At 47.3% G+C, this 27,524-nt stretch overlaps 1 long non-coding RNA gene across 5 annotated transcripts; it reads left to right on the top strand.

Moving 5' to 3' along the window:
- Positions 1-29: 29 nt before the first annotated feature.
- LOC125391379 (uncharacterized) lies at positions 30-26,264 on the top strand. 5 transcript variants are annotated; one of them, XR_015734611.1, is made up of 6 exons: positions 30-265; positions 3,747-12,346; positions 19,388-19,614; positions 21,732-21,823; positions 25,277-25,394; positions 25,859-26,264. It is a non-coding gene; the product is annotated as an uncharacterized LOC125391379 (long non-coding RNA). The 5 variants fall into 5 exon arrangements; XR_015734607.1 differs by lacking the exon at positions 21,732-21,823; XR_015734608.1 differs by lacking the exon at positions 21,732-21,823 and having other exon boundaries at positions 39-265; positions 3,747-3,886.
- Positions 26,265-27,524: the final 1,260 nt, after the last annotated feature.

Raw genomic sequence — 27,524 nt, 5'->3', positions numbered from 1 at the left:
GCCTGGGGGTGGGGAGGACGGGCGGGGGGGGGGGAGTGCGGCGAGGAGGCGCTCGGCGGCCGTCCCGGACCGTCACGTGAGCAGAGACATCCCGCCCCTGCCCCGCCTCCCGTCACGTGACGTCCTTATTCAGGTGATCTCCGCCCATCCCCGGGTCACGTGAGCGCCGCACCCGCGCGGGACAGGAAGTGTTGCGAGCCGGGCCACGAGCGCCAGGTACCTACTCGAGGCCTGGGTCGTCCTCGGAGCGGCTGCTCACGGCGGGGTAAGGGGTGTCGCCTCAGAGCCCAGACCTCAGTTTCCCCGGCCAGCATCCTGGTCGCGTCGGCGCATGGGCGCCCCTTAACTATCTCTTCTTCAGGCTGAACCGGTACGGTGGCCGAGGTGGAGTTAGGTGGAAAGGCCCAGGTTGATGCTTAGTGTTGCAAGTCGATGCGGGGTAACTGGTCAGTGCTTCTAGAGTCCTGCCCTGTACGCGAGTTTCCGACTCCTGCCCTGGAGGGCCTCGCAAGGAACTCTGTGGAAATGTGATTTCCCAAGCAGGGCTCTCTGCGGCCAGTCAGGCGACAGTCACGGGCCAGTATGCAGTGTGCAGTAAACGGAAGGGTAACCAGCGGGTGACACTCAAAACTTTTGCGACTGCTTCACTATGTAGCTCAGGCAGGACTGGAATTCGGATCCTTCTACTTAAGCCTCCAAGCGTCTATAGACAACTTTATAGACAGTGGTGGTCTGTCTATAAAGTTGGATTGTTTGCTCAGAAATGTGTGCCCGTATTATACACAGCGATGACCTAGTGAACATAAAATAAATGCGGGGCTTAGGAAATGGCTCAGACTGTAAAAGGCTGCATAAGCTTGAGAGGCTGAGCTCAAGCCCCAGCACCCACATAATGAAGTCTGTGGCTGCAAACCCACAGAACCTCGGTGGGGAGAGGGAGACAACAGGACCCCTGGAGTTTGCTGGCCAGCTAGGCTAGCTGAATCTAGCAAGGTTCGGGTACAGTGAGAGACTGTCGCCATAAGATGAAAAGGCAGACGGAACTTAGTCCTCTGGTCTCCGTGGTAGCGTGCTAGCATATACACAGGGAATCATAAAATAAACCTACTAGCTGTGGTGGCATACACCTTTAATTTAATCCCAACTGTTCGAAGGCAGGTAGATCTCTGTAAGTTCAAAACTAGTCATGGCTACATAGTGAGACTGTCTCAAAAGAAAAAGAAATACGCTCTACTGTATGGCCCATAGCTCTCTAGACTTCTGCTGTGATCAGGAAGTGGTCCCTGAGCCTGACTGGCGGCGCCTACCTTTGATCCCAGCACTCGGGAGGCAGAAGCGGTCAATCTCAGAGTTTGAGGCTAGTGTGGTCTACAAAGCTAGTTGAGGACAGAGCTGTTACACAGAAAACCCTGTCTCAAAAAACTAAATAACCGGGCGGTGGTGGCGCACACCTTTAATCCCAGCACTCGGGAGGCAGAGGCAGGCGGATCTTTGTGAGTTAAAGACAAGCCTGGTCTACAAGAGCTAGTTCCAGGACAGGCTCCAAAGCTACAGAGAAACCCTGACTCGAAACCCCCCGCAAAAAAAAAAAAAAAAAAAAAAAAAAAAAAACCTAAATAAATAAGTGGTGGAAAGACTTTTGACTGTGACCCATCACCTACATTGCCCACCAGGGTTGATGAGCCGGTCTAGTTAACTAGGCAGATATTCCCTTCTTTCTCCGCATCCCTCCTGGAGCTACCTGCTGGTTGGAAGAGAATGAGCTGTCCCTGATCAAGAAGGCCCTATCTTGGACCAAGGACAAAGGAGTAGTTGCCCTGCTAGAAGCCGAATGTTCGTTCATGTGTTATAATTGATGCAGGCAAGGGTGATCCCTGAGAAATGTTAAGTGAAAAGCTACTGCAGACCAGAGTATTTACTTCCTCTCAGAGTACTACTCCAAAATACATTTTCTTTGGATGACTTGGAAACGGAGAATCCATAAAGACTCACGTGTTGACGGCTTGGTTTCCAGGTAGCAGCACTATTAAGAGGCTATTGGGTCAGCCTGGCAGTAGTGGTGCACACCTTTAATCCCAGCACTCAGGAGGCAGAGACAGGTAGATCTCTGTCTCAACACACACAGATCTGCCTGCCTCTGCCTCCTGGGTGCTCTGCTGTGATGATAAAGATGTGAGCCATTGATGTGGGATTTCCCTCTATGCAGTGAATATGCTTTATTCCGTTGGTTAATAAAGAAGCTGCTTTGGCCTATGGCAGAACAGAATAGTGTTAGGTGGGAAAACTAAATGCAGGGGGGAAAGAAGGCGGAGTCAAGGAGACACCAGGTAGCTGCCAAAGGAAAAGGACACCATAACCTTACTGATGAACCACAACCTCATGGCAATACACAGATTAATAGGAACGGATTAATTAAGATGTAAAAACTAGATAGAAATATGCCTAAGTCACTGACCAAACAGTGCTACAATTAATAAATTCTTGTGTGACTCTTCGGGTCTAGGTGGCCGGAAACTAAACTGGTCTCTGTTTAAAAAAAAAAAAAAGAAAAGAAAAGAAAAGAGCTAGTTCCAAAAGAACACTGTCTCAAAAAAAAAAAAAAAGCAATTGGGTCACGAAAGCTATAATCTAATCAATGGAGTGACCAGTGGAGTGATCTTGCCTTACCACAGTTTTAGTTTTTCTTAGATCATCACAGATTAAAATTATTACATGGAAAGCTCCAGAATTAATAATTTGTAAGCTTTCAATAACTTATTAATATAGTGTTATAGTTGTTTTAGTTTATGGGTGTGCTGTGCTGCTCGTATTGGGCCTGTTTTATAAATAAACTTAGGGGCTGAAGAGATGACTAGTCCTATTCTTGCAAAGGACCCAGGTTCAGTTCCCAGCGCCCATAGCAAGTGGCTCACAATCAATCTTTTTTTTTGGGGGGGGGGGTAATCGAGAGAGAGTTTCTCTGTGTAGCCCTAGCTGTCCTGGAACTTGCTCTGTAGACCAGGCTAACCTCAAACTCAGAGGTCCTCCTCGCTCTGCCTCCCGAACGCTGGGATGAAAGGTGTGTAGCCCAAAACTAAATATTGTTTCTAAAAGGACAGAAACATTACTTTAAGGCCAATTTTGGTAGCACATACTTGTAATTCAAGCACTGGAGAGGCGGGGGGGGGGGGGGGGGGGGGGGCAGGAGGATCAAGTGTTCAAGGCCAGTCTGGGATGTGTAGCAAGACCCTGTCTAAAAACTCTGGATGTGAATCCAGAAATTCTGCCGGGCTAGAGACTGAACCCAGGGCCTAGTACAGGATAAGCACACAAACTATCATTGACTTCAGCCGCCAGATTCTCAAATGTAGTCCAGGTTCACCTTGAAATCACTGAGTAGTCAAACACGACTTTGGCCATGAAAGCTTCTTCCATTCCCACCTTTCAAGTGCCAAGACTACAGGAGCCATCACTCCTAACTTCAGGAAATTCTTATGCACAGGAAAACACTAAAACGGCTGTCCTAAATTAAAGGAGGCTAAGTCGGGCAGTGGTGGCGCACTCAGGAGGCAGAGGCAGATGGATCTCTGTGAGTTCGAGGCCAGCCTGGTCTAAAAGAGCTAGTTACAGGACAGTCTCCAAAGCTACAGAGAAACCCTGTCTCAAAAAAAAATAATAATAAAAAAAATAAAAATAAAGGAGGCTGGTGTGGGAGAATTGTCTGTATTCTGTCAATCATGTATTTTAATAAAACGCTGATTGGCCAGGCAGGAAGTATAGGTGGATCAACCAGACAGGAAGTAGAGGTGGGACGATGAGAACAGGAATATTCTGGAAAGCAGGAAGCTCCCTCAGCCAGTTCTGCCCAGACCGCCGGAGAGGGAAGATGTAAGCTGCCCTGGAAAAGGTACTGAGCCATGTGCTAATGTAGATAAGGATAATGGAGTAACATAAGTTATAAGAGCTAATAAGTAGCCTGACCTTATGGGCCAGGCAGTGTTTAAATGAATACAATTTGTGTGTTGTTATTTCCGGGGCTAAGCTAGCCGCACGGGAGCTGGGCAGGACCAAATGCAGGACTGCCCGCGGCTCCTCACAACAGGAGGCTAAAGATGTAGGGCAATAGAAGACAATACAGGATCCTTACCTGGGGTCAAGAATCAAAATGGAAGCATGTTAGCACAATTTGTTGGACATAGTAATCCCAGCTCTAGTGCAAGCAGGCGAATCAGACATTCAAGATCATCCTTGGCTACCTAGCAAGTTCTGGGGTAGCCTGAGTTATATAAAACCCAATATTTTAAAAAAGAAAAAAAAAGGTCAGAGTAAAACAAAAACCATTAGAAATGCCAGGTGTGGTACATGCCTTTAAACCCAATACTTAGGAGGCAGAGGCAGGCAGATTTGAGTATGAGGCTAGTCTGTTCTACAGAGTGAATTCCAGGACATGACAGACAGGGCTACACAGAGAAACGCTGCCTCAAAACCAGAAAGGAAAGAAAAGAAATGCTATCACTGGCAAGTCTGGAAGATGTTGCCACACAAGAGCCTCTTTTACAGGTTGAACTATGTCCCCTACTGGCTGTTAGAGCCCAAGCCTTCTACTGCAGAATGTGTGTGTATTTGAAAGTAGGGCATTGTGTTGGATTAACCAAGAGAACGTGTTAGAATAGGCTGGGCTCTTCAGTCAATATGGCTAGCGTTCTGTAATAGGTAGGGAAGAAGAGATATACTATGAGAACGAACTGAGGATGTCACTCAAGGGGAGGCATGATGCCTCAGGGAGCCACGGGATAATGCCTCAGATCACTCGTAACCCAAGAAACTCAGAGAACGGCCTGAAACCAATACCTCCCAAACCTCCAGGGAGAGCCTGGGGCTTCCAGCACCTTAATTTTGGACTTCCAACTTCCAAAACCCCGAGAAAATAATTCTCTCTTGTTAAACTTCCCCTCCCCCAATGGTGCTTTGCTGTTACAGCCCTAGGACACAAATAGTCCTCCAGCCCACAAGCAGTCAGACTCGGAATCCAGGTGGCCCAACCGCTGTATCATTCTGCTGGCTCAGTCATTTTGTCCCTGCCATTTTGACCTGACTCTAGGCACACAGCTCAACTGGCAGATCACCCCAGTTTCATGTGGGGAGCAGTAGCAGAGGCAGGCAAAGCTAACGGTTGCCTCTGTGGAACACTAAAGCCCCAAGCTGTCAAGCTGACAGTGTCCAGAAGACACTGTGAATCTCAAGCGGAAGCTTACAGAAAATCCCACACATTTCCCAGAACACCCAGGAGGAACCTGACTCTACCAAGATTCTCAAATCACTTTTCCATTCCTTTTGTCGTTCCTTGCCGATCGTGATAAGTGAACTTCTCGAGATGGAGTTGGAGGGCTGGTGGTGTAGCTCAGTGGTACAGTGCTTGCGAGGCATGTATAAGGCTCCGGTTCAATACCCAGCTTTGCTGTGAAAATTCCATAGCCGGTAATATTTCATCAATGTTAGTGTCCTGAGATATCAGTGCTCAGCTGTGCAGAAGAATGGCCGTGTTCTTAGGTGATACACACCGAGTATGGGCAATCAAAATATTGGCAACTTTTGAATGCTTTAGGAAACATATTTAAAAATACTTAGAGTTCAATGTAGGAGAAACTGTATTGGTGACCTTGTACGATCATGTCACCTTTTCTGAAGGTTTAACTTTTTTTTTGAATGAGAAATAGAGAAGAAGAAAAAAACCTTAGTGTAGAAGAAATAGCTTTGAGATGAGCCCAGGAGAGAAGGTTGAAAATACAGAGAAAGGACATCGCAGGTGAGTGCAAAGTCACAGGAAAGAAAAAAAAGCAAACATGAAAGACATATCTTTCCTACAAGGCCTTTAATGTGAGAGAAGTCACACGGGAACAGAGGGTAACTATTTTTGGCTGAAAACAGTGCTAAATCCTGAGCTTATAAAACATAATCCTTTCCTCAAGCCGATCAGGTTCAGCTGATAGTCCATTTAATATGAATTTGGAGAGAAATGTATTCTAGCTATTCCTAGAGGCTCTGGTTCTTTAATAGAGGCGCATTAAATTAGCCATGAAGTGGAAACAGCGGCCGATGACAGCGATACCTCCTGAACGCTCACTGTCAAAGCCGCTCTGATGGCACCGTTAACCCAGTGGCACGAGTCCTTTCGTTCTCTTCGTTGACTTCACCTGAGCTGGCGTGAGGCTGGAGAAGCTGACCACCTGGCCAAGGCTGTACAGTTGAGAATGAGTTTTTTTCAACTCACCAATTTCGACTTCTGAGAACCCAGAAGTTCTTTTTCCTGGGTCTGTGCAAACACCTTTAGTTCTAATCTGAGTTCAAGGCTAGCCTGGTCTCTGTAGTCCTAGCACACGGAGGTAGCCAGACCTCTGAGAGTTCAAGGCCAACCTGGTCGACAGATGGAGTTCTGGATCATCCAGAACAACAAAGTCAGACCCTGCTGGAAAAAGAAAAGGAAAAACAGTTGAGAGACTCAGAGAAAAAGAGAGAATGGTCACCGGGACGCAAACCGTCTTGTTACACGACTGACCAAAAGCTGCTTCTTTAAAAGGATCAGGATTAGCTAGGCGTGGTGGGGGCACTCTTATAATCTCAGTCCCAGTACTTCCAGGCTGGAGGCAGAAGGATTGCCTTGAGTTCAAGATCACCTTGTGCTACACAGTGAATTCCAGAAAAGACTAGGCTACAAAGTAAAACTGTCTCCAAAAAACAAACAGGTGGTGGCCTACACCTCTAATCCCAGGAGGGAGGCAGAGGCAGAAGAAGCAGAAGTTCAAGATTATCCTTGGGTACACAGTGAGTTCAAAGCCAGCCTGGGCTATGTGAGGCCCTGTCTTTGAAAACAAAATTAAAAAAATTGCTGGATGTGGTGACGCATGCCTTTAGTCCCAACAGTAGGAGGCAGAGGCAGGCAGATCTCTGAGTTTGAGAATAGCCTGAACTACACAGAGAGTTCAGGTCAGTTGGGGCTACATAGTGAGACACTGTATCAAAAAAATTAAGATTCTTTTAAGTGTGTGTGTGTGTGCATGCATGTGTGTGCGCACGCATGTGTGCATGCATGTGTGCTTGTGTGTCTGCGTGCACGCGTGCGTGTGGGGAGGCATGTATACACATGCAGGTCAAAGAACAACTTGCAAGAGTCAGTTCTTTGCCTCTGCTATGGATTGTCGGAGCAAATTCAAGTTATCGGGCTTTCAAGACAAGTGGTTTTACTGGCTTATGCATTTTGTCAGCCCAAAGCTATCAGAATTAATATGAGAAAATGGAATATGGGTATGCTGACAGTTTTGTGTCAGCTTGACACAAGCTGGAGTTATTCGAAAGGAGGACTCTCAACTGAGAAAATGCCTCCATAAGATCTGGCTGCTGGTCATTTTTTAAACTAGTGATCGATGTGGGAGGGTCTAGTCCATTGTGGGTGGTACCATCCCTGGGCTGTTAGTCCTGGATGTATAAGAAAGCAGGCTGAGAAAGCCATAGGGAGCAAGCCAGTAAGCAGCACCCCTCCATGGCCTCTGCATCAGCTCCTGACTCCAGGTTCCTGCCCCATTTGAGTTCCTGTTCTGACTTCTTTCAATGATGAACAGCAATATGGAAGTGTAAGCCAAATAAACCCTTTCCTCCTCAACTTGCTTTTTGCTCGTGGTGTTCTGTTTCATCACAGCAATAGAAATTCTAAGTCACCAGGTATGGTGGTTCACAGTTGCAACAGAAATATTTGAGAAGCTGAGGCAGGAGGATTTTATCTGGTTCCCAGCCTAGCCTGAACTACATGGTTTTAGGCCAACCAAGGATACAAAGTGAGACCGTTTCTCAGAGGGGGAAATGTGACAAAATAGAGAGTCAACAGCTGTTTCTCCTCCAATAGCATCTGTTTCCTAGTTGGTGAACCTCTGGCTAGGACTAGAATCCTGGCCTATAGCATAGAGTGGAGAGAGGAATGGGCAGGGGCAACTTGCTGTCTTCCTGCAAAACCCCTTATCCCCTCTGCAAAGGGCAGCTCCAGATGGACAGTGTGAGGTCCTTTCTTTACAGTCCTGCATACATAGTGAGACACTGTATCAAAAAAATTTTAATTCTTTTAAGTGTGTGTGTGTGTGTGTGTGTGTGTGTGTGTGTGTGTGTGCACATACAACCAGAGCCAAAATCACTGCCCTGTCCTGGCCATAGGACTTGGTGGCAGTGACCTGGGGCCTGCTGTCATGGTTTTTTTTTTTCTCCAATAGGATAAGATACAAGAATGTGTGCTATATATACTAAAGAATTGGCTTGATCAGATTGGCCCGTGAGCGTGTCCCTGTGGGCATTTTCTTGATTGCTAGTTGACTGTAGGCAGTACCATCCCCAAGGAGATCGGGCCTGCACTGTGCAAGACAGAGGAGCGAGCCAATAGGCAGTGTTCATTCGTGGTTTCTGCTTCAGACTCCTGGCCATGAGTCCCTGCCTTGATTTCCCTCAATGACGAACTGTGACCTGGAGGTGTAAAACAGACCCTTTCTCCCCAAATTGTTTTTGGTCATGTTTTATCATAGTAACAAAACCAGAACTAGGACAACAGCCAACAAAGTAGGAACAAAATGAAAACACCAAGGTCCTGGACCACACTGCTGACCACTTCCCTCAAACCCTGGAACCTCAGAGCAATTTTTGCCTTGCAGGAGAATCAGTGCATTTGCCAAAGCCACACATGCCAGTCATCAGTTGCAAATACAGCCCTGATGGCCAATAGCACACGTGCCTTTAGTTTGCCTGTTAAAGGAACGTGATGCTGAGCTTTCCAGCTTTCCAAAGGCACTGTGAAGAGGGTCTCCTGCAGTGCCGGGCACGTCCATCCATACCCTCGTGTGCTGGTCATCTGTTCCAGACTTGATGCTACCCAGTGGCTGTTGTGTGGCTTTTCCTGAGGCGATATGAACAAATGTCTGCCCACCGGGATAGCGCACTGAGGACAAACAGACGTTACTGCACTGAAGTGTGGCTTGGAGAGGCAGTGACTTTATAGTAGGGCTACCTACAGGACCTTGGGGGACAGGGAGCAGCTGTGTCACCAAGCCCACGCGACCATTAAAGTTCATCCCTGGATCTTCCTGAACAGCACGCAGGCAGCCCCACTGGACAGCCCTCTCCAAGTCTGTTAAGTGCTCGGAGGGCCTTGGGGTGGGGCCTTATGAACCTTGCAAGGACCAGAGCTTTCTAGATCTTAGGAGGCCCCATCCTTCCTCCGGGAGGGCGTGTGCCAATGCAAGGAAACAGCTAACAGCTGAGCCAGCCGCAACCACGGAGCAGCTCCACCGCATCTGATGCAAGGCACTTCTGTTCCATGTTGGGATGGCTACAGCTTCCTGTGAGATCTGAGCCTCTTCTAAGCCGTCCATTTCTGGGCCACCACTCTGAGCTGTATCAGGAGACCCACATAAAGCTTCTTTGTATCTTCATACATAGTCTCCAGTTAGTTCCTTTTTTAATGACTTATTTGTTTTTATTTTATGTACACTAGTGTTTGGCCTGCATATACGTCTGTGTGAGGGTATCAGATCCCCTGAAACTGGAGCTATGGACAGTTGCAAGCTGCCATGTGGGTACTGGGAATTGAACTTGGGTCCTTTGCAAGAGCAGTCAGTGCACTTAACAGCTAAGTCACCTCCCTAGCCCTCTCCTTTTAGTTAAGAATTCTCTTGGGGATTTTAAATTTGAAAAGAAACACTAACTTTAATTCAGTATCTACTCAGGTTTCCACTAGGTTGTAGCATAGAAAGTTCTCATCCAGCTTTCTGAGGTTTAAGGAGACAGTTTGAATCTTCTTCATATCTGAAAATGTACTATGTAATAATTTGTTATTAATCTTTCCTTGGGAAGTCTTCATATATCCTTTACCTAGCTTCCCCCAATGGTACCAACTCACTATTTCATAATTTTGTTGCAAGGAGGCCTCTTATTTGTCCCAACCACCCAGAACCAAAATAACCACACAGAAACTATATTAGTTAAAACAGTGCTTGGCCCATTAGCTCTAGCTTCTTAATGGAAGCTATTATATTTATTTAACCCATTTCTATTAATCTGTATATCACCACATGGCAGTGGCTTACTGTCAAAGATTTGGCATGTCTGACTCTGGCGGCTCCATGGTGTCTCTCTGACCCATCTCCTGTCTCCCAGCATTCAGTCCAGTTTTCCCTGCCTACCTAAGTTCTATCTTGCTGTAGGTCCAAAGCAGTTTTTTTAATCATTAATGGTAATCACAGCACACAGAGGGGACTCCCACATCAATCTACAGATAAAGAACAAATCCCCCAGCTTTGTGTGTGTGTGTGTGTGTGTGTGTGTGTGTGTGTGTGTGTGTGTGTGTGTGTGTGTTTCTGACAGGTACTCTCCTGGACTCCCAGCACTTGAGGGACTTAGATAAGAAGATAAGAGTAAGAGTTCAAGGCTATCCTTGACAGTGAATTTGAAGCCAGCCCGGGATATCTGAGACTCTGCCTCAAACAATACAAAACAAAAAACTAGTTCAAACCCTTCGAAGAGCCCTTTTATGACTGTTTCCCCCTGAATCTCCTGCCACAGCGCTAACCTCTGCTTATCGCTTATCTGCTTTCCGTATCTAAGGCTTGTGTTTTTTTTTTTTTCTTTTTCCTTTTTTTTGAAAACTATTCTGCAGGGCAAGCAGTGCATACACGCAGTCCCAGCTTCTCAGGGCTGAAGACAGGGGACCACTGGATCCCACAAGTCTGAGACTAGCCTGAGCAACACACAGTGAGATTCTGGTGTTTTTGTTTGTTTGTTTGTTTGTTTGTTTGTGGTCTTGGTTTTGGTTTCTTTGAGACAGGATTTCTCTGTAAAACAGTCTTGACTGTTCTGTAGACAAGACTGTGTAGACCAGGCTGGCCTCCAACTCACAGAGATCCGCCTGCCTCTGACTCCCAAGTGCTGGGATTAAAAGTGTGCACCACCACCCGCCCACTCGTAGTGAGACTCTGTAGAAATGCATATGCACCAGTAGAATCATAGCATTGTCAATATACCTGTTTAGACTTGCTTCCCACTCAGAAGCGTTCTCCTGAGGTTCACACAAGTTCTCTGTTATCGCTGAGTAGGGGTTCCGTGGTGTGGCTACAATGGGGTTCACTCATCGTCTCCTACTTTGCCATTACAAATAAAGCTTTGTGAATGTTTCTGGGTGACTTTTTGTAAGTACATGAGATTTCATTGACCTGGGTCACCCAAGAGTCACATGGTACATAAACACTTTTATTCACTTGCTTGTTTGTTTATTTTTGAGAGAACAGCCCTGTGCTGCCCAGGCTGAGCTGGAACTTACTATGTAGCGCAAGCTAGCCCCAAACCCATGATCCTCCTGCTTTGGCTTGAGGCCACAATTACAGGCGTGCATGCCCACATCTAAAATGAATGCTGTTTTATAAGAAATTGCAGTTTTTAATTTATGCCATTCATTGTGGTGCAATGCTACACCCCAGCAGTTGGGAGGTAGAACTAGGAGAACCAGCAGTTCAGGGTCAGCCTCAGCTATATAACCTATTTAAGGCTAACCTGAGCTACCTGAGACTCTGTCTCAAACCACTCCCCACCAAAGAAATTGCAAATCTGCAGGACTTGGTAGCACACGCCTTTAATCCAAGCACTCAGGAGGTCAGGGCAGTTGGATCTATGTGAATTCAAGGCCAAGAGGCCAGCCTGGTCTACATAGTGAGTGCCAGGACAGCCAGGGCTATGTAGAGAGATCTATCTCAAAAAAAAGAGGAAATTAATTGCAAATCTATAATCAAATACATGTAAATTACGAATTTATATATCTAGTACACTGTTATCCCTGTACAAATGGAAGAAATAAGTTTAACACTCCTAGGCCAATAAAATTATGGTGCAATAGCAAATCAATATGGTAAATTGGGAGACTTTTTCCAAAGCTGAGAGCATGACTGAAGTTTCTAGAAAAATCTGACTCTCAGAATAGCAGTTCTGACGTTTATTCTGAGGAGTGGTGTGTGACATATTTGGTTTTTCACATCCTTATCAGTACTTGTCATGTTTTTTATTTGTTTCGTGGTTTTGTGACCTCAGTTTGGAAAGTTCCCCATTGTGTACTCCAGGAGTTCCCAAGAGCACATCTGGGCAAACTCGCAAACTTCAGCAAGAGTTAGGTGGCCTATTAGACATCCATACTCACCACCCCAATCTCCTTTGTTTACACAACACCACAGATCATTCAGCAAAGCCAGTGATGCTCTCTGAGCAAGCACAAGCTGAAGACCCAAGTGTGTTGTTACTGAACTCCTGGCAGTGACAGACAAGAAACCACGCCCCCCTGAGAAACTCACAGGTATGAGACACAAAAGGAAACAAGATTGACATGTCAGGGTGCCAGGCGGGTAGCTTTAATAATTACCCACCGGGAAGGCAGGGAGACAGCCACCTATAATTCTAACTCTGTCTGCAGGAAGCAGAGAGATTCCCAAAGGAGGGTCTTTTTATCTAAGGAGAAAAGACAGGAAGCTTAGTTTCTAAAACTTCAAACTTCATGAATAGGGGAGCAGGAGATGGCTTGGTAGGCATACACACACACACACACACACACACACACACACACGACATGTAAATAAACAAATGTAATAATTTTTTTAGAGTCAATGGGAACATAGACAGGAGTAGCCTTAGAAGCATGGGGGCCAGCCAGCCTGATGCATGCGGCAGCTAACAGGAGACTGTCTCACAGGATGGAAGTCTAACGCTAAGGACTGTCCTCTGACCTCCACATGCTGTGGCATGCACACCATATGCTTACACACACACACACACACACACACACACACACACACACACACACGATTCATGAAGGGAACAGGTTGCCTTGGACCGATGTCTGTGACAGATGTGGAAAGTGGTCTGGTGTGGCTAAAACAGACAAGAGTGGGGGCAGGGTAGAGTGTTTAGGAACTGGGAGTTTTGTTAAAGGAAGTGAAACGCTGGAGACTTTGAGTCAAGTCACCGCATAATCCAGTTTTTATCATAAGTAGATCACGGTGGTTTTGGGGCTCTTTCCTCAGCCTACTAGCTCATTTATTCTCGGGTGCTTTTTTCCTAGAGTGTTGCCCCCAACCCAGCTGTTATATAAGTTCTGCTGACCCTCAAGTGATACTAAGGTTCCGAGCCCCATGACATCAGAATGTGACTATATCCATTACTTTCTGTGGCTGTGATACACATCCTGACCAAAAGCAACTTGATAGGGGAAGAGCTTATTAAAATAAAACTCACACTTCCAAATCATATTCAGTCACTGAGGGAAGTTGACAGGAACTTGAAGGCAGGAACTGAAGCAGAGGCCAGGAAAAACATTGCTTACTGGTTTGTTTCCTCATGACTTGTTCAGCCTGCCTTTTTTGGAGGGGTTGTTTTTTATTGTTATTTGGTTAGTTGGTTGGTTTGGTTTTTTGAGACAAAGTTTTTCTGTGTAACTCTGCCTGTCCTGGAGCTCACTCTGTAGACCAGAATGGCCTTGAATTCACAAAGATCCACCACCTGCCTCTACTTCCCCAATGCTGGGCTTAAAGGCATGCATTAATAAAACTCAGGACCAAACCCTAAGAGGGATGTACATGGATCCCTCAGGGAAGGGGAAGTAGACAAGATCTCCTTAGTAAATTGGCAGTGTGGGGGAGGGGTAAAAGGGAGTGGGGAGGAGAGCGGGAGGGATCAGGAATGTCGAGTTGGGTGGAGGACAAAGAGGGAGAGCAAGGAAAGAGATGCCTTGAAAGAGGGAGCCATTATGGGGCTAGCAAGAAACCTGACACTAGGGAGATTGCCAGGAATCCACAAGGATGACCCCAGCTAAAAATCTAAGCAATAGTAGAGAGGGTGCCCTAACTTCCCTTCCCCTGTAGTCAGATTGATGACTACCTTAATTGTCACCATGGAATCTTCACCCAGTAACTGATGGAAGCAGATGCAGAGATCCACAGCTAAGCACTGGGCGGAGCTCCTGGAGTCCAGTCATAGAGAGGGAGGAGCGATAATATGAGCAAAGAAATCAAGACCATGATGGGGAAACCCACAGAAACAGCTGACCTGGGCAAGTGGGAGCTCACTGACTCTGAACTGAGAGCTGAGGAACCTGCATAAGGCTGAAGTAGGCCCTCTGAATGTGGGTAACAGTTGTATGACTTGGGCAGTTTGTGGGGTAACTAGCAGTGGAACCAGTATTTATCCCTAACGTATGAACTGGCTCTTTGGAGCCTATTCCCTATGAAGGGATACCTTACCCAGCTTAGATATAGGCAGGAGGGCCTTGGTCCTGCCTCAAGTGATGTGACAGACTTTGTTGACTCCCAGCCAGATTCTCTGAATGAGGCCGGATTCTCTGAATGTGGCTGGCCCGGAGTCTTTCTGAAAAGCCATTGACAATGACACTGGGACTTGTTTCCTCTGCATATACTGGATTTTTGGTATCCAGTCTGTTTGGATGCTCACCTTCTTGGACCTGGAGGGAGGGGGGAGGAGCTTGAACTACCCACAGGGCGGGAGACCCTGACTGCTCTTGGGGATGGAGAGGGAGGAGGGGAGGGAGTGGGGGGAGTGGGAGGGTGTTGGGAGGAGGGGCGGAAATGGAGACTTTTGTATTTTAATAAACTTTGAGAAAAAAAAAAGAAGACACATGATGTAAAAGACACATAAAATAAAAAGAAAGTGAAAAATAAATAAAAAATAAAACTCAGGACCATTTTCCCAAGGGTGGTACCACCCACAGTAGGGCTGGGTCCTCCCACATCAATCAATAATAAAAAAAAAAAAATGTCCCACAGACTTGCTAACTGGCCAGTCCGGTGGAGACATTTAATTGAGGTTCCCCTTCACTAGATGTTTTAACTTTTGTTAAGTTGACAAGTAATAGTAATAATTCTAACCAGCACAGCGACTTTATTTGGAAACACTCACCAGCATGAGAAAATACCCAAACTCAGGTCAAAGTATGACTGGATTTGGCAGCCCATATCTATGAGCCAGGAGGGTGAGGCAGGAGGATCTTGAGTTTGGGACCAGCCTGGGCTATACAGGCAGACCCTGTCCTTAAAAACAAGTACACAGGGGCTGGGGAGATGGCTTGGCAGGTAAGAGTGCTTGTTAGTTAAAATCCCCAGTGAGAAGGTAAAAGCCTAGCACAGCCACATATGCCTATAACCCAAGCGCTGGGGGTAGGTATAAGAGGGTCTTGGGAGCCTGATGCCCATCCAGCATAGAAAACAAGGCAAACTTCAGATATTTACACACATGTGCATGCAGAGATACAGAGACAGATGTAAAATAATCGAGGGAAGCATCAGATCTCTCCTCTGACCTCTGCATATATGAGTATACACTCATGTGTACACACACACACACACACACACATACACACAAATAAAATAAATAAAAAACAAAATTGGAAGTCACACCTAATGTCAACACTTAAGAAGCAGAAGTAGGTGGAATTCAATGAATTCAAGGCCAGCCTGGTCTACATCGTGAGATCCCTGTCTCAAAAGAATTTTTCGGAAGTGTGGTTAATACTGAATAGATATTGTTTTAATACCATCAAAATAAATATGGATCAACATTCTGTCTGAAGCAGCCCTGGCTGCTCTAGAACTCTTTATAGACCAGGGGCCTCAAATTTGGAGTTATCCTCCTGTCTCTGTTTCCCAAGAACTGGATTGCAGGCGTGTGCCACCACACCTAGATAAAGTTGTTCTTTATATTTTTCATTCCATCCCACTAGTCATTGAGATATTCCGACACTCCAGGTGGTATTTGTGGTTTTTAAAAGTTGGGTGTCAGTCTCTACCATGCCCCAGCCATTAGTGTAAGCAATGATGTCCTTCCCCCGGCCATGCTCTGTAGAACCAGGCACATGTAAGCCTGCATGTAGGAAATGAGAGAGAACATCACTGGAGGCTATGGGTCATAGTGGACATCTTTTCCCTTTCCTCTTGCCCTCTTCTCAGTCTCCCCTCTCCCTTTTTACATTTATTTATTTTACATGTTTGAATGTTTTACCTGCATGTATACACACCATGTGCATGCCCGTTGCCTGAGAAGGTCAGAAGATCCCCTGAAGCTGGAACCGTTATGGATGGTTGTGAGCTACCATGTGGGTGCTGGGAACTGAACCCGGGTCCTCTGCAAGAGCAACTAATACTCAACCACTGAGTCATCTCTCCAGCCCCTTTGCAGATTCCCATGGATTTCTTTTCTTTTGGGTGTATGGATGTTTTGTCTGCGTGTATGTCTGTGTACCGTGTGCATGCCTGATGCCAGAAGCCTGGAGATGGCCCTGGAATTGGAGCTCCAGCTGCCAGATGGGTACTGGAAATCAGACACAGATCCTCCCAAGTGCAGCCAGCACTCTTACTTCTCTCTGGCCCTGGAATAGTTGTTTCCGAGAACTGGATCCGTTGTCGAAGACATTTATTTCAACAGGTTTAAGTCAACATCATTCTATCTGTAAGGCTCTATTGGTAGACATGGCAAAAATGCCATGTCTTTCAATCAAAGGAAGTCTTCTGGCAAACCTGGGACAGTGAGTATCTGGGTTCCCATCTCTGCCCTGGGAGACCAAGGGACAGTGAGTGTCTGGACTCCTATCTCTGCCCTGGCAGACCAGGAGACAGTGGGTATCTGGGCTCCTATCTCTGCCTCCAGTCAGCCCTTTGACTTTGGACTGGTTATTTAACCTTCATTCTACTTCTTCATCTAGAGCAAAGGTCAGCAAAGTCACCAAAGGGTCAGACCATAAATTGTTAGGGCTGTATGGGTCATATGGTGTTTTGTCATAGCTAGTCACCTCTGCCCCCGTGGCATGAGAGCTGCCATCAGCAATGAAAAGCACATGTGCATGGCTGTGCGCCAAGAAAACTTCAGCCAGCCTTCCAGATATGATCCAGTGTCTGTAGCTGGCCAAACCTCGATCATATGATGCCCCCACCCCAACGAAAGAATGTGGAGGACATTATGGTTGACTGTTCAGTGTCTGCCAGACTCCAGCTGATAGCCTAAGTCCAATGAAGATGTTCCAGCCCCCGGACACACTTAAGCCTGTGCGTGAGGGATGTGGGGAAAGGATTAGCAGAGGCTTCTGGGAAGATAGCTTCCATACTGCCTTGGGAAGTTGGCCTCTCCCAAGACAGGCATGTGCAGGAAACTGACAGGGTTAGGAGGGGACTGGCTCTACCGTCAGCTTTGGACACTTGGATCACAAGGCTAGCAGAGAGGAATCTCCCCGGACCTCTTTTAATGTGAGCTAGAAAATCTTCTGCCTTCTCTTTATTAACTTGGAACTGGGTCACCTGTTATTTCAGCTAACAGCCTCCCTGGTGAAAACCATGTTGGAAGAGTAGTTCTGAGACCCCGATGGGAAAGTGTGTGACTGTGGCATGCTAATTAAAAAGCCTGCCACTGAGATAATCAGCAGGCACCTCACCGCAGGGGCCATGCGCGCATGCCTCTGACATGCGTAAGTCTTTCATCTTCTTTTCCATAATTTTTTTTTAGTTGTAAATTCTTGGTTCTCTTTGCTTGAAATTCCCAAGTCATGTAAGAAATAACTTAGTGGGAAGAAAACAATGATTATTACTAGGAGGAAACAGCCTTGACCTAAAGGCCACCACAGGTCTGTTCCTTTCTCCCTCCTCTTTCCTCCCTCCCCCATCCCCAGGTTGGCCTCTAGCTCACAGTGAGACTCCTGTCTTTGCCTCCTGGGTGCTGGGGTTACAGGCATGAACCACCACATCCAGGTTTGACTACCAAATTTCTGTTTCTACATAGTCCGGCATAATGCCAGCTCTTTCAAGGTTCTTCTCACTGTACCCCATCGTGGGTGATATCCTGCAAGAGTGTGTTAGATCTGGCCAGACAGGAAGCCTGAGAGAAGAACAGGCCCAGGCTCATACCTTCATAATTACACTCCATCAAGAGCCAGCCAGGGTATCCTGAGCCCTACATGAACTCCTTCCTTGAGTATCGGCCCCACGTGGCGAGGTTCTGCCTCCTATGGAGCCCACCACACTAAGCACCAAACTCCCAACGCGTGAGCCCTTCAGGGACAAATCGGATCCAAGCCACAAAAGATTGAGGTTGCTTATTAAACGAAAAAGGTGAGATAAGCCAGGGCCGGTGACAAGGCTGAGGCAGGAGAATGGTTTCAAGTTTAGAGGCAGTCTGGGCCCTAGAACAAGTACCACGTTAGTGGGGTTATAACCCTGTCTTTTTTCTTTTTTAAGAAAAACAAAACCAATAAAACGTGTTAAATATAAAATTAAAGTACATAGCCTCACCCCAAATGTTTAACAGAAAAAAAAAACCAGTATTTTTTTCCATTTCTTTTAAAATTTTCCATGATGACCTAGATCCACGGGCTTTAAATTTTTAAGCAAGGAAATAAATCTAGCATAATATGTCATAATCTGCATTTCTTGCAACCACGTTGGACAGGTCCTATAACCAGGGATGAAGAACAAATCACAGCTCCAGTTTAGTTTGTCAAAGTCTAAGAGCTAATAGCACCCTGAGAATATGGGTGATTGAGTCAGCGATACCTGCCAGGGATCATGACCTTTATCAATGATGTTTCCTACAAGTTTGGGCCACTTGTGTAAGGTTGTGTAATAAGGAAGTGAAGGGGTCCAGAGTTGCATCTGTGGCTGTGAGACTTCAAAGACATTTCAGAACGCTCAGCTCAGAGCCGAAGCTTTGAGAAGTAGGGAGCCTCCCGCGGGTCTTGTTTACAGAGCTCTGTCAGCTGCAGAACTCAGTTCAAGGGTTGGGCAGGGTGTGCGAATCTAGAGAGGCAGTGCTGACCCTTGAACAGGCCAAGTGACAAGCCACCCAGCCAGTGAGACTGCGGGAAGAGCTAGGATTAGGGCACAGGACTCGGGTCACCAGCTTTGGTCCCCAGAGAAGGGTGGTGCCAAGCTCCAGTTCAGCCAAGCCTGATTAACAACAGAGCGAGGACCCAGTGGAACCCTACCTCCTCACTCACATTTTCTCCTCTCCATTTTGCACATGTAAACCCCAAGTGCTCACCCCATCCGTTGTCACCCACGCTTGCCATGCAAGGGCTAGGAAGCTCAAAGAAATCGTCCAGGCATCCGGCTAGGCACAGGAGAACAGGGTTTCTAACCAGGATACAAAAATAAACGTTTCCTCCTTTGGACTGATTTAGAGTCAGTGTTTTTCCACAGCAATGAGACCTGAACAACACAGCTTGGTATTAACCTTGTGTCCTGAGAACCTGAAGAGTTGTTTGACCAAGGCAAACAGGAATTTGCTTCTTTTTTGTATTGCTATGATCTCCCCTTTCGGTTTCTTTCTTTCTTTCTCTTTTTTCTAGATAGAGTCTCAGGTGGCCTGGACTGGCCTCAAACTCCCTACATCGTGAGAATAACCCTGAACTTCTGATCTCCCGTCTCTACCTCCTGGTGCTAACCTGATAGGCATGTGCACAGTTCCCGGTGTCGGTGTTTGAGGAGCAAACCCAGAAAGAACCTTGCCCACGCCCAGTCGGCACTCGACCAATGAAGCGTCCTCCATAACCCTTATCAGACAGTCTTCTGGTGGGTAAGTCAGGCCCATCTTTATTCCTCCTAAAATTACTTGTTTTTTTTTAAATATTTACTTATTTATTATGTATACAATATTCTGTCTGTGTGTATGCCTGCAGGCCAGAAGAGGGCACCAGACCCCATTACAGATGGTTGTGAGCCAACATGTGGTTGCTGGGAATTGAACTCAGGACCTCTGGAAGAGCAGGCAATGCTCTTAACCTCTGAGCCATCTCTCCAGCCCCTAAAATTACTTGTTAAGTAAGCAAGGGTGGAGGATTTCTAGCAGGGCAGACCTCCCTACAGACAACAGGACAGACCTACAGACATTTTCATGAAAAAAAAATAATGTTCTATCTAATTTTTAATAACTTTTTATTTATTATGTATATGTGTGTGTGAGCCTGTGTGAGTTTATGTGCACCGCATTTGTGCAGAGCCCATGGAGACTAGGAGAGGGCTTTAGATCCCCTGGAAAGGGAGCTCTAGGTCTTTGAGAGCCACTACCTGGATGCTGGGAATCTAAGGGAAGTTCTCTGAAAGAGCAGTGAGCGCTTTTAACTAATGAGCCATCTCTCCATCCCCGAGATTTGTCTTTTATGTAGAGATACCCTGCACCAGTCCCTGCAAGCATTGCCTCCTTGCTTTGCACCTGGGAGCAGCACTTTGCAGTTGAGCAATCCTGCCCTAGGGCTGGTGAAACACTCCAGGGTAACCACCCAGCAGGCCCTCAGATTTCCTGTTTCCCAAGAGTGTGCAACAGGGCTGGCAGTTACAGCTCTTGCAGGGCTGATGATCCATGTGTCCTGAGTGCTTTCTGTCCACAGACTCCATGCAGATGGTGAAGCTGTTCCCACAGCAAATCTGCCACCAAAGGCATAGGACATCTTGGCAGGAGGCACTGGGGTGCCAAGGGAGAGTCTCCCCATGACCTTGGCCTCCAGCCAGCCCTTCCCCTCTACTGAATGAGGAAGGCATCTTCAGCCAGACTCTGCCAAGATTGATGGGGCTCAGGCTTTCTCAGCACTGGAACTTGGGGTGAAAGAAAGAAAGCAGACACATTTTAACAACTGGAACTAACTGGCTTTGGTGCTGTTTAATCATTGACAAGGGAGTGCCCCTTCCTGGAAGCTCCTGGCATTGCAGGAGACCTGCTGTCTGGAGTGTGTTTGCTGTGAGCATTCACTTTCTCGGGCAAGATCCTATCACTAACCAAGATTTCCACGGAATGAACAGTCCTTAGCAGACAAAACACAGAAGCAAGATGACCCCCCCAAACAATCAAAGAGACTCATGGGGCTGGCATGCAGTTAATCACTTTGCACAAATACGCAGAACTGGTCCCAGTGGGACCCAGAAGCAATGGATGCAGTTCCGGATTAGAGGTGCATGTGGCAAAAGGGGGTCCACGCAGGCAGGGCACAAAGGATCAAAACAGCCACTGTTGGTCTTGGCCTCCAGACTAGCCCACCTGCAGCCACTAGAGATGCCTTAGGGAGTCTGACCCACTTAAATCTGAGGGTGTAGCTCAGGGTGGACTACACCTAGTGTTCAGTACTGTCTGTATAATCCGGCTGTGGTGGCTCGTACCGATAAACCCAGCAACCTGTACCCTGGCTGGCTTCGAACTCCCTAATGGAGTTGAGAATGGCCTGAAACTCCTGATCTCCCTGCCTCTATTTCCTAAATGCTGGGATCCAAGCTGTGCCGCCACAGTCTGGTGTTCCCAAAGGGCCATCTCTGTCAGGACACCTCCCCACAGAAAGCCTTAGCTCAGAGTTCGCCCTCAGGCCACAGCTTTCCGGAGGCAGCAGCATCTTTAGGGATCTGTTGTTGCCTCTGTGGTTTTCACTTTCCCGTGTACATCCTGGACTCTGTTACCGATCCCCAGTTTGATGTCACCTCTCACCCAGATATTCTGCTCTACTGGGATGTTTTTCTGAAGCTCCTAGTTAAATTTTCAGATTCCCGAGGACAGACAAACAGGGCCACCTGGGGCTTAGAACCCAGTTTACACAGAGCAAACCCCTCTCTTTCCCCAAAGCCCGCCTCATTCCTGCATTCACGTTCAGTCGATGTTCCGCAGCATTGGCGTTTATTTACCTTACTGGGCGTGTGTGTTCACACTTACAGCTCCTGTGCTGAGATCAGAGGGTGACTTGCAGGAGTCATATCTCACCTTCCACCACACAGGATTCAAACGTTCCTTCTCCTCAAAACTGTGTGTGAGTGTGTGTGTTTATCTCTTTATTTTGTGTGCATGCCTGCATGTGCACGTGCATGTGTGTGCATGTATAGAACACTGACAACCCTCGGGGATGCAGGAATAAAGTGCCAAGGCTAATGCTCACACTATATAAAATCATAACATCTCCCTTCCCATTTGTGTTTTCAATTACACGTGCTATGTTTTACATATAAAATGTTTTGACTGAGCAGTACCTGATCAAAAATTCTTGCACCAGCCCACAAGTGTTCTGCCACAGGACCCTCCTGTGTGTCTCCTATGTTTTGTTTTTATGACAGGGTCTGGTGTACTCCAGGCTAGCCCTCACTCACTATGTGCAATGACTGGGTCTGGTGTCCTCCAGGATAGCCCTCACTCACTATGTGCAATGACTGGGTCTGGTGTACTCCAGGCTAGCCCTCACTCACTGTGTGAAATGACTGGGTCTGTTGTACTCCAGGATAGCCCTCACTCACTATGTGCAATGACTGGGTCTGGTGTCCTCCAGGATAGCCCTCACTCACTGTGTGCAATGACTGGGTCTGGTGTCCTCCAGGCTACCCCTCACTCACTGTGTGCAATGACTGGGTCTGGTGTACTCCAGGATAGCCCTCACTCACTGTGTGCAATGACAGGGTCTGGTGTACTCCAGGCTAGCCCTCACTCACTATGTGCAATGACTGGGTCTGGTGTACTCCAGGATAGCCCTCACTCACTATGTGCAATGACTGGGTCTGGTGTCCTCCAGGATAGCCCTCACTCACTGTGTGCAATGACTGGGTCTGGTGTCCTCCAGGCTACCCCTCACTCACTGTGTGCAATGACTGGGTCTGGTGTACTCCAGGATAGCCCTCACTCACTGTGTGCAATGACAGGGTCTGGTGTACTCCAGGCTAGCCCTCACTCACTATGTGCAATGACTGGGTCTGGTGTACTCCAGGATAGCCCTCACTCACTATGTGCAATGACTGGGTAGTGTGGGAGAATTATCTGTATTCTGTCAATCATGTATTTTAATAAAATGCTGATTGGCCAGGCAGGAAGTATAGGCGGGAAAACCAGACAGGAAGTAGAGGTGATGCAATGAGAACAGGAGTATTTCTTCTGGGAAGAAGGAAGCTCTTCCTCCATTCCTGTGCAGACCACCAAAGAGGCAGTATGTAACCTGCCCAGCTGAGAAAGGTACTGAGCCGTGTGGCTAACATAGATAAGGATAATGGGGTAATATATGTTATAAGAGCTCATAAGTAGCCAGAGCTAAGGGCCAATCAGTTTATAACCTAATGTAGACTCTGTGTTATTTTCTTTGGGAACTGCTGGTTGTGGGGTACCGGGCGGGACAGAAACCCCAACAAGCCAGCCTTCATGTTACAACTGGCTCTGGTGTACTCAAGGCTAGCCCTCACTCACTGTGTGCAATGACAGGGTCTGGTGTACTCCAGGCTAGCCCTCACTCACTATGTGCAATGACTGGGTCTGGTGTACCCAGGATAGCCCTCACTCACTATGTGCAATGACAGGGTCTGGTGTACTCCAGGATAGCCCTCACTCACTATGTGCAATGACTGGGTCTGGTGTACTCCAGGATAGCCCTCACTCACTGTGTGCAATGACTGGGTCTGGTGTACTCCAGGATAGCCCTCACTCACTGTGTGCAATGACTGGGTCTGGTGTACTCCAGGATAGCCCTCACTCACTGTGTGCAATGACAGGGTCTGGTGTACTCCAGGCTAGCCCTCACTCACTGTGTGCAATGACAGGGTCTGGTGTACTCCAGGCTAGCCCTCACTCACTGTGTGCAATGACTGGGTCTGGTGTACTCCAGGCTAGCCCTCACTTACTGTGTGCAGTGACTGGGTCTGGTGTACTCCAGGCTAGCCCTCACTCACTGTGTGCAATGACTGGCCTTGAACTCCTGATCCTCTTGTCTCTACTTCTCGAGTGCTGGGGTTTCAAGCAAGCATCACCATGACCCTGTTTTCAAAAGAGAACATGGTGATTTCCTAGAATCCAATGCTATCTTCCTCAGTAGATCTTACCCTATTTCTAAAGTGACTCAACTGTATTCCATTTATTTAGCTCTCTTTCTAGAACATATACATGCTTTTGGTCTTGCGATTTAGATTTATTTTTTTTAAGACAAGTATCTTTGTCTAGGCAGGGCTGGCCTCAAACCCATGATGTTCCTGTCTCCATCTTCCCATTGTTGGGTTATAGGGGTGTGCCAGGCCACCATAGAGGGTGTTAGACGTAAATACAAATTGTCCTTATTTCAGCATATTTGGAGCTCACTGACAGTAGAGATCGTATTTTATTTTCTCTGGAAACCTAACATTGCTCCACACAGCAAACAGACAGTTATTGAATGAACATTTGAGGTTTATCATACACACAGCACCAAGATCGATCTTTTTGTTTCTGAGACAAGGTCATGTCGTGTAGCCCAGGTTAGCCTTGAACCGCCATTCTCTTACCTCCATCTCCCAAGTGCTGGGTTATACGCATTCAGCCCCATTCACAACTTTAAGATTGATCTAAGGGGCTGGAGAGATGGCTCAGTAGTTAAGGGCTGTGACTGCTCTTCCAGAGGACCTGGGTTCGATACCCAACATCTGCATTGCAGCTCACAACTGTCTGTAACTCCAGTCCCAGGAAATCTGTTGTCCTCACTTGGCTCCAATGGCACTAAATTGTTTTTATATAAGTAAATATAAATATCTCACTTATAGAAACCAGGTTGGCCTCAAACAAGCCTCTGTCTCCTGAGTGCTTGGGTGTGTGCTATCACATTCTTCTATAAGTTGCTATTTGAATTACCTGTTCTTCATAGAGCTTAATGGTTATTAATAAAGAATCCTGGAAGACTGAATGTTTGTTCTTTTCAGAAAAGAAAGTAACCTCAATCGCGTTCAGGTTCCAGTCCTAAATAAATAAATAAATAACCTGATAACTTGATTGCCACAAGATGGCAGAATAACATCGCAGTTCAGGTCAACCTTATGGCAGCCTCTTCCCAGACATCACAGGCTACTTGCTAGCCGTCCAGAGAACAGGAAGTGACCACAGAGAAATTTTGACCAAAGTTGGTGTGGCCCATACATCACCTGCTCCATGTCTGCTGGTCTTCGGCAAGGGTGTTGGACAACAGGCAACGCCTACCTCCTGAGCATGTGATGTGGGACTCTGGGTCTCCTGCAGAGAGCCAGAATACCACTCTCCCCAGGAGGAACACGTGAACATGTGTGGAGAGAGAGAGAGAGAGAGAGAGAGAGAGAGAGAGAGAGAGCGCTACCTAGAGAACATTGCGAGAGACCATCTCAGCAGCAGCAGAAGAGAACACGCATGGCGCCGACACTGGTGGGCAGTCCCAGTGCCTCACGTACACCCTGGGGAACCAGGGGAAGTTAGCTTTGGGAAACTGGATTTCCCCGTGTTTCTCTGTGCCCCGCAGGTCACACGATGCATCTTGGTTGCCTGTGTCCGGGATTTAGCAAGCAGATGACAGAAGAAAGCAGCTGGCAAACCTGTAACCACTGTGGTTGGCTTTGGGATTTGAGAGCCTGGTCAAGGTGCTTTCTTTCTTTTCTTTTCTTTTCTTTTTTTTTTTTGTGGTTTTTTGAGACAGGGTTTCTCTGTAGCTTTGGAGCCTGTCCTGGAACTAGTTCTTGTAGACCAGGCTGGCCTCAAACTCACAGAGATTTGCCTGCTTCTGCCTCCCGGGTGTTGGGATTAAATACATGCGCCACCACCGCCCAGCATGAGAATGAATTTTAACACATGGGAAGCTGGGGGTGGAGGACAGCCAGTCTGGGCTACGTAGTGAGTTCTAGGCAAGCCAGGATTGATAGCAAGACCCTCATCACAAAACAAGAGAGGCAGAGAGGTAAAAAGAGAGAGAGAAAGAGGGGGGTGGGGGAGAAAGGCTTGTGGACCTGCCCTATAGCTGCAGATTGTCAGGAATGACAGTCTCCCCATCAAACCCAAACATGCATGTCCAAGGCTTGCGACTGCTAAGTATGTGCTATCACTGCAGGACTCAGAGCACACTCGTGCTTTAGGAAATCAGCCTGCTAGGAAGCCCTGGAGGCTAGAGACAGTTTTTGGGTCCTGTATGGGAGAGGAAGCGCAGCGAGAGATGGACAAGCCCTCAGGATGGCTGCCTGCACTCCGCCCTGAGACACACCCTCACTGTCTCACTGACCTGACCCCTCTGCAGAAGGCTGGCTCGCAGGACGGCTGCCCGCACTCCGCCCTGGGACACACCCTCACTGTCTCGCTGACCTGACCCCTCTGCAGAAGGCTGGCTCGCAGGCAGAAAAGCCTCCTGCTCGGCACAGCTAGCTCTCTTCGGGTCTGCTCTGTGGCTTCTGGCACCATCTTATCTTATTTTGATAAAAGGAATTTTGCAATAAAAATTTCTTGGCGGTGGTTCAACAAAGGATCTACTTATTATCATTTGAAAAACTGTGAGGGGTGGAGCTGGAGAGAGAGCTCAGCGGAGAGCACAGGGGTTCTCCCCCAGAGGACAGGAGCTGGATTCCCAGCACCGACATTGGGTGGCTCACAACCATCTATAATTCCTGCTCCAGGAGATCAATGCCTTCTTCTGGCCTCTATATGCAGCCACACATGTATGTACATTCACACAGGTAGCCACAAATACTCGGACAAAAACGAAGTACATCTTTAAAAACGAAACTAAGCTTCAGAGGGATGTGGAGATGGTTCAGTGAATACATTCCCCTGCTATGGAAGGATGAGGATGGATCCCCAGCACCCAGATTAAAAAGAGCTGGGCATGGTCCACACAGGTGCTGGGGAGGCAGAGATCGGGGATACTTGGGTTTTGCTAACCATCAGCCTAGTAAAAGAATGAGCTCCAAGTGCAGTGAGAGACTCTCTCACATAAGTATTACAAGAGAGTCCATGGTGGCGCACGCCTTTAATCCCAGCCCTCGGGAGACAGGCAGGTTGATCTCTGTGAGTCTGAGGCTAGCCTGGTCTACAGAGTGAGTCCCAGGACAGAGAAACCCTGTCTCAAGGGGGAAGAAAGTAATCACAAGATAGTCGATTGTATTACTAGAGTTCCAAGAAAGGCCCTGCTTCAAAAAACTAAGGTAGAGAGTGATAAAGCAGACAGCCAACATGTGCAAACACACACGTACAGAAACATCTGAACACACACACACACAATTTTGGGGCTGGAGATGTAACTCAGCTGAGGGCTTGGCTAGCATACACAGGTCCTGTTTGATTCCCAACGTCATAGACACTGCACCTGCACACACCTGCAGCCTCTGAGGAAGACAGAGACAAACGGAGGGCCAGAAGTTCAAGGTCAGGAAGACTGAGACAGGAGGACCGGAAGTTCAAGGTCACCTTCTGCTACGTGGGCGCCTCGAGGCTACTTGACATCCTATCTCTGCAAACAAACCAGCCAAACAAACCAGAGATCAGTGAAGGATCACTAGTATGCCATAAATGATCAGTGTGCATTCCATTGTCTTCTGAAAACAGATGATGATAGGGGATGTTTTGAAGCAAGCAGCGGCCCCTGAGACCATCAGCACAATCTAGAGAGCTCACGTGTCTATCCCCTGGAGTGTCCCTGTGTCTGCCCTGTGCAGTTCTCCCTCAACCTCTTCCAAGCAGTCACTGATATTTCCATCACTTTCAGAGTTCACATCTGTAATCCTAAG

This window comes from Myodes glareolus, chromosome 1 (genome assembly GCF_982192425.1).
Source record: "Myodes glareolus chromosome 1, mMyoGla1.1, whole genome shotgun sequence".
Taxonomy (NCBI): Eukaryota; Metazoa; Chordata; class Mammalia; order Rodentia; family Cricetidae; genus Myodes; species Myodes glareolus.
Note: the sequence above shows the minus strand (reverse complement) of the source record. Positions and strands in the feature narration are given on the sequence as shown.